The sequence below is a fragment of the Nannospalax galili genome, unplaced genomic scaffold (assembly GCF_000622305.1).
Source record: "Nannospalax galili isolate Female #2095 unplaced genomic scaffold, S.galili_v1.0 scaffold95, whole genome shotgun sequence".
NCBI lineage: Eukaryota > Metazoa > Chordata > Mammalia > Rodentia > Spalacidae > Nannospalax > Nannospalax galili.
In genome coordinates, this window is record NW_008342393.1 from 8,378,222 (window position 1) to 8,385,277 (window position 7,056).

Below are 7,056 nucleotides of genomic sequence, written 5' to 3' on the forward strand. Positions count from 1 at the left end.
GATAGAAAAATCTCTAAGAAGGAGACAGGATTCGGAACTTAAATTAACTCACAAGAGCATGCAAGGACTATAAGCAGCTAGCTTTGTGATTAGGAAAACCAAGCATTTCTGAGCATTGAGAAAAAGGGAAATCGCTACTTGACATTCCTATGCAGTGTGTAAGAGAAACAACAATGAAGACTGGAAATCGCATTCCAGGAAATCTGGGTATATTCTGACCCAAAAGATCATACCCTGGAAAAAGGGGGCCCTTACTTTGGAACAACTCTCTGTGAGAATTATAGATCACTGACACTCTAATGAGATGATTTCTGTGGCACCCAGTTCAGAAGTGTTATGTAAGATGAATGGGATTTTTAGTTTGCTCATAGAAGACATGAAGACAGGGGTGAAGCGGTTGGAGGGGAGTGGGCTGCAGATGGGGCAGGAGGTCCGAATATAATCAAAAGATGTTCTATAAAATTCTTGAATCATCAGGATGTGGTGGCACACAACTTTAATCCAAGCACTCGGGAGGCAGAGGCAGGTAAATCTCCGAGTTCAATGCCAGCCTGCTCCATATAGCGAGCTGGGGCTACATAGAGACCCTGTCTCAAAAAGACCAAAAAAAAGAATCTTGAATCAATAAAATTTCTCTTCAAGACAGAGAGAATGAAGAGAGAAGAAGAAAGAAACTAAGATGTTGCTTTGAATAACATGTAACTTGTTCTAGGTTAAAAAGAAAGGTAAGGACTCCTATCCTCAGGCCTCTTGGGCCTCCTCATATTAGAATGTATGCTTCATGAAGACAAGGATTCCTGTCTGTTCACTGTGATGAATCTCCTGTGACTGATTAATCTTTAGAGTGCCCATTAAATATGTTCTGAAGGAAGAAATGGATCTGATCAAATGAAAAAAATGAAAGCAAATAAAATAACATTTGAAGGTGAAAAAAAAAAAAAGAAAGGTAAGATATGAGGAATAGGGTGGGTCAGTGTGCTTGGAGATAATTCTGAAATTAAAGTAATAACTAGGAAGAGCTAAGAATGAGCAAGAGAATATATGACTGAGAAGAGAGAGAACAGTGGTGAGCAACAATTCTGTGAATGCTTTCTTTAAGCTTTCTTTTCATTTTGAACTCTCTCTCTCTCTCTCTCTCTCTCGTGTGTGTGTGTGTGTGTGTGTGTGTGTGTGTGTGTGTGTGTGTGTGTGTGTGAAGGCACTTTGGAAGCCAGAGGCTTCAAATCCATCAAGAACTGAAGTTAAATGTGGTTGTGTGCTATCTGAAATGGTTGCTGGGAACTGAATTCTGGTGCACTGGAAGAGCAGTACATGCTCTTAACTGCTCAGCCATCCCTCGACCCCATCATTTTTCCAAATTTAGTTAAGCTTTTTCCTTTATTTAGCAGAGCATATGGTCACACAGAATAAAAATATCTCACAGTCACTAGATTTGTAAATTCTAGTTAATGGAGTAAGTGCCAATGTCAGGATCGCCTTGTAGATGGTTTCCTTAATTATATCGATGCTGGAACATAAGCAGCGATCATGAAGCATGAAAGGAAAAAAAAAATGTTTCAATGAAAACAGAGCAAGGAAACAGGAAAGAGAGACAAGGAGATGATCCAGAAAGATACCTAAGTACAGCCTATTCGTTTGGCCATATTTACATGATAGCTTCTACTAGATTTAATTCAAATCTGTTTGTTTTGCTGGCTTTTATGTCTTGTTTTCTATGAAGTCACACTCATTGATAAATACCACAGAATAAAAGGTTGCCAGAGTACTAATATTCAAATGCAATAATTTGAAAGTGGTGGAATTATTGATGAAAGGTCAAGGAGTATAACAAAATGGATGGAAAGATTTTCATTGGGCAGAGAACTTTATGAAAGGTACAGTTTAAATGGATCTGAAGTAAACCTCAGCAGATGTTGAAATCACAGATTTATGGCTGAATTGAATCAGGGTAAGAAAGATACAGAATCAGGTTCTAAGATTGTCAGTGAATGCGGGGATATTGTTCTCAGTGGACAGCAAAAGGAGAGGTTGTAGATGACTGAGAAAAAATGTTGGTCTTTCAAGGAATAAATTAGGATTCAGAAAAGGAAAGACTGCATAGACCAAATCCCACCTCTAGCAAGAATTGTGCTACTTCTAGATTCTAGAGTTTAAATTCTTATCTCCAAACCTATCTGTTCCCCAGTTTCATCACTGGCAAGAGGCAGATTTTTTAAAAGATAGGAATTACGTAATGCCGTTCTTGTGATGTCATTATATCTTACAGGTTGTTAGCACACTGCAAGTTACCTAACATTGGATAGTTATATTCAAAACATACTGATTCCATATCTGCTTGGGAATATAATACAAGGCTGAATATTCATTTCCTAGTCCTAAGTATCCCAAGGCAGTTGGCGACTCAATTTTCTTGTCTTCAAAATATAGCAGTTTTTCAGGCACAAAATGTACTTCAGGTCCCTGAGTTGTCAGAGAGGCTAGAGAAATATGTGATGCATCAACTTTAGCCTCTCTACCTGTATCTGCATGTCTTCTTCCTGCTCTCTCTTCCATAAACACACATACATAAACATACGTGGAGACTCAGGCAGTGTGTTAGGATCTGGATCTTTCACAATTAGCACTTATTGGGCTTATACTAGTACAATTGTCTAGGAAAATGATAACTAAGTGCTTATTCTAGAAACTCAATGATTTCCAAGGTAAATATCAAGGTTGGGACAAGCAATATCGAAAAGTCACACAGGGATTAGACAGATGGCTCAGCAGTTAAGAGTACTGACTGGTCTTTGGAGGACCAGGGGTTTGGTCCCAGAACCCAGATGATACCTAACAACGGTCCAGAATTTCAGTTCTAGGGGATCGGATGCCCTCTTCTGGCCTATGAGGGCATTACAGGCACAGTTGCCCTTACATTTAAGCAAAATATTCATACACATTAAAATAAAAATAAAGAAGGGGCTGGAGAGATGGCTTAGTGGTTAAGATCACTGACTGTTCTTGCAGAGGACCAGGGTTTGAGTCCCAGCATTCACATGACAGCTCTAACAACCATCCATAACTCCAGTTCCAAAGGATCTGACAGCCTTTTCTGACTTCAGCAGGCATTTCATGACACAGGTTCACTTACACACATATAGGCAATACATTTATATACATAAAATAAAAATAAATTAAAAAAATTAAAATAACTATAAAGGGGAAAAAATTTAATGCCAAGTAGTTGGTGTGACCCAGATGTTTAATAAAGCTCACTGAGCTCAGTGCTCTTTCATCTCTTTGGAATTCTTTAGAGCAAATAATTTCATTACCAACTAAAGACTCACAACACATGACTTTAAAGGAAAGAAAGTCCTAATGGGGTGTAGACACTCTGGGGTAAGAGATGAGACACCTCCTAAAACATAAGAGGAAAAGGAGGTGAAGATGCCCAGTAACTGATGAGGAAAGAAAGTCTACAGTGTGAGATTATAGGAAAAATATTGTCCTCAAGTGGAAATGACATTGAATTTTGTTTCAACAGTGTTAAAGCTAAAACAAACAACATCAGTGAAGCAGAAATGCCAAGCTATGCTGAGGACTGGTTAAGGCTATGTACAAAAGAACACTGTTTGGGGAACTATGTTTCCTTCAAGTTTAGCAATTCTAACATTACATTAATATGATTGTATATGTATATTTATTTTAAATAAACAAGCATATAGGCATTATAGTTTGTAAGAGTTAGGGTTCACACTCTAAAAGAAAGGTATAAAGTGAGCTGTTCAGAAGTTTATAATCCCCAAACTCGAGAGGCTGAGGCAGTACCTCCAGTTTGAGCACATCCTAGACCACCTAGGAAATCTGCAAATCAAAATGAACAAAAAAAAAAAAAATCAAGGAAGAAATCACTTTAAGAAAATATCAAAGTTAATATCACCGGTAATTTATCGTGTTAATATTACATACTTCCTGATAGAATGTAATGTTTATTTCCTTCATTCCTTCTGAATTTCCCTTCCACTTCTTAATTTCAGTCTGATCAAAAAAAGACATAGGTATCCAAATGTACAAATACGGGATTATTGTATGAAATACATGAAGAATTCTTCCCTGGAATGATGAAAAGCCAGGATGGATAGAGACTAGGGCACATGATGACTTCATGCAACATGATCTGAGAAATTAGAAGCTGGGATAGACAATTGAGAGAACTTTTACGAGCATTCATCTTGGTTGTCAAATTGACCAGGTTGGGAAATGTCTGGATTACTGAAGCCCCTGTGAGCGTGTCCGTGAGGGCTCAGCCCTAATTAACAGATCCATCCCTCAGTTGAATCGTGCAATTAAGCCATATCAAGAATGACGGAAGGTAGGAAGAGGGCTCAATACGGAGAAACGGGCAACTAGAGACATGTTAATAGGGGCTGTAATGTTTCCTGGTCCCTTTCTGCATTCCAGAAATCTCTGCTTCCTGTCCCTGGTGAGGCGGAGAACTGACTGTACCACAGCCCTTTATGCCATTACATTCTTCTCAAGGAATGAGGCCACATGACTGTGAATTTACACATGAAACCATGAACCAAAATGCATCCTCCTCCTTGTCCCCAAGTTATTTTCAGGTGCTTGGGTGCAGCTATGAGGATGGCTATGAAAACCCTTTAAATTCCAAATAAAATCTGTAGTCTAATTGATACATACAGTAGTTCCATACTGTTGTCAATTATGTCAAGATTATGTCAGTTATTAATAAAAAAACCTGGAGAAGGAGATGTAGAGCTCTACGGTAGTTCGAATGAGAATGTCCCCACAGGCTTCAAGTATTTGAATATTTTATCCCCGTGTGGTGACACAGTTTTGAGAGATTTTAGAAGCTGTGGCCTTGCTGGGAGAAGTATGTCACGGAGGGTGGGCTTTGAGAGTTCTTAACCTTGACAGCTTTCCAGTATCTCTTTACTTTCTGTGCCTTCTTGAAGATGTGATTGCTCAGCTTTCTGCTCTAGCAGCTCTGCCACCATGCCTCCACACCATTATGGACTCTAATCTCTCTATGGAATCAAAGCCACACAAACTCTTCGTTTTGTGAGTTGCCTTGGTCATAGTATTTTATCCTAGCAACAGAAAAGTGATGAATACAAGATCCTTTGCACCGTCTTTGCAACTGAACCATAAAGCTATAGTCATTTCAACAAATCTGTTTGTGAGAGTACTTTATATATTTTGTTCATATACAATATGATATGAACCTGTGGGAATTTGAATCTGTTCCATTATCTGTGTTGGTTATTATGCATTAGCTTCTTTCCAAGATTATGGAGGCAATGAAGGGCCTGAACCCTTGAGTTAATGTCAAGCTGTATAATCACACACCTAAATAATTTTTCAAATGCTCAGAGAAGAAAAAGAATAGTACCAACACTGCTTACTTTTAACTGTCAACTTGACACAATCTAGAATCACCTAGGAAAAGAGTCTTAATGAGGAATTGTCTAGATCAGATTGGCCACTGAGCATGCCTTCAGGGGATTTGCTTGATTGTTAATTGATGAGGGAGGACCCACTGGATGTGGCTGGCACCTTTACATAGGCTGAACCTTGAACTGTATAAGAGTGGGGACATCTAGCTGAGCCAAAGCAGCAAGCAAACAAGCAGATTGTGTTTATTTTCCATTTACTCATGAAGCTGGATGCATGATGTGACAAGATGCTCTAGTTGCCATCTAAACTTTTCTAAAATGATGGTCTATAACTTGGAATTGTAAATCAAATAAATCCTGTCTTATCCTATATTGTTTTTTGTTAGGATATTTCATCACAGAAACAAAAACATAACTAGCACAGCACTATCTCACAAGTGTTGTCAGCAAGTAATGAGATCATAGTTACAGAGCATGGAAGAGTGCGATCTGACGTGGAGTAAACACTGAGTGCATTTGTGCTATTACAATTATTACTAATATTGTCATCATAATACTGTAATTAGATTTTAATATTCAAACTCCGTAAACACAAAGGATCTTTATGCTTATTTTGGTTACTGTGAAGTGTATATTTCAAGGAAATAAAGAAATCAGGAAATTGGAATTTATAATTATGGCTTACATCATAATAAAAGAGGAAGTTGAAGTGGGACTCTGTGTCAGGGAAATCAAAAGTATGTGCACAAAGATCTTGGCAGAGAAGCCAATTGCCTCTGGTGCCTGGTGCCTGGTATAGCTGTGGTGTCAATCATTTACTGAGCAGGCCCTGACCTTCGGCTTCTGTTATTTGCCTTCTATTGATCAAGTAAAGCAAAGCATGTTACGTGCTCAGGCCCTTGCTAGACACCCTCAAAATTGGTGGTTTCATCCTTTTCTTGCACTGTTCCACTGTGCCCTTGGCTTCCAGGCCCACTGCGGCCCAAGATAGCGAAGCACCCTCCTGCACTCTGGATTCCCCTGTGTCTAGCCTTAGTCTCGCCTTTTCCTGAAGTTAAGGCTGATTGAGTGGGTGGGAGGGGTGCCTGTCTCCCTCTGCCCCTTCCTTCCTGCAGAGAGTCTTAGGGTTCACCTGGTTTGATGGCTTGACTTACACAGGGGAGAAGCCAGAGAAGACATCTATCCATTTGCTTTCCAGTCTGGCTTGCCACACAGAGGTCATGCTTATCCAACAAGGGACCAGAATGAAGAAATCCTAGCCATCATTTTCAAGAAAATCACGAGCTTTCGCATGTAACTACATTAATCATAAGTGAAGGAGTAAAAGATAGTCCACCAGCCTCTGAGTAAACAACAAACTCTGTGTCAATCAAAAGCTTTCATTATACTTGTTATTATTAGTATTTTTCAAATAAAGAAAAATGTATTTTAGCCAAACCTGGTGGTACACACCTTTAATCCCAGCACTCGGGAGGCAGAGGTCTGTAAATTTCTGTGAGATCAAGGCCAGTGTGGTCTATGTAGTGAATTTAAAGACAGCTTGGTGCTACAGGTAAACCCTGAACAAAAAGAAAAAAAAACAAGAAAGAAAGGACGATTTTAACAACAACTAAATAGGTAAATTACTTGTACAGTATTTCAGTGGAAGGATAAATGCTTT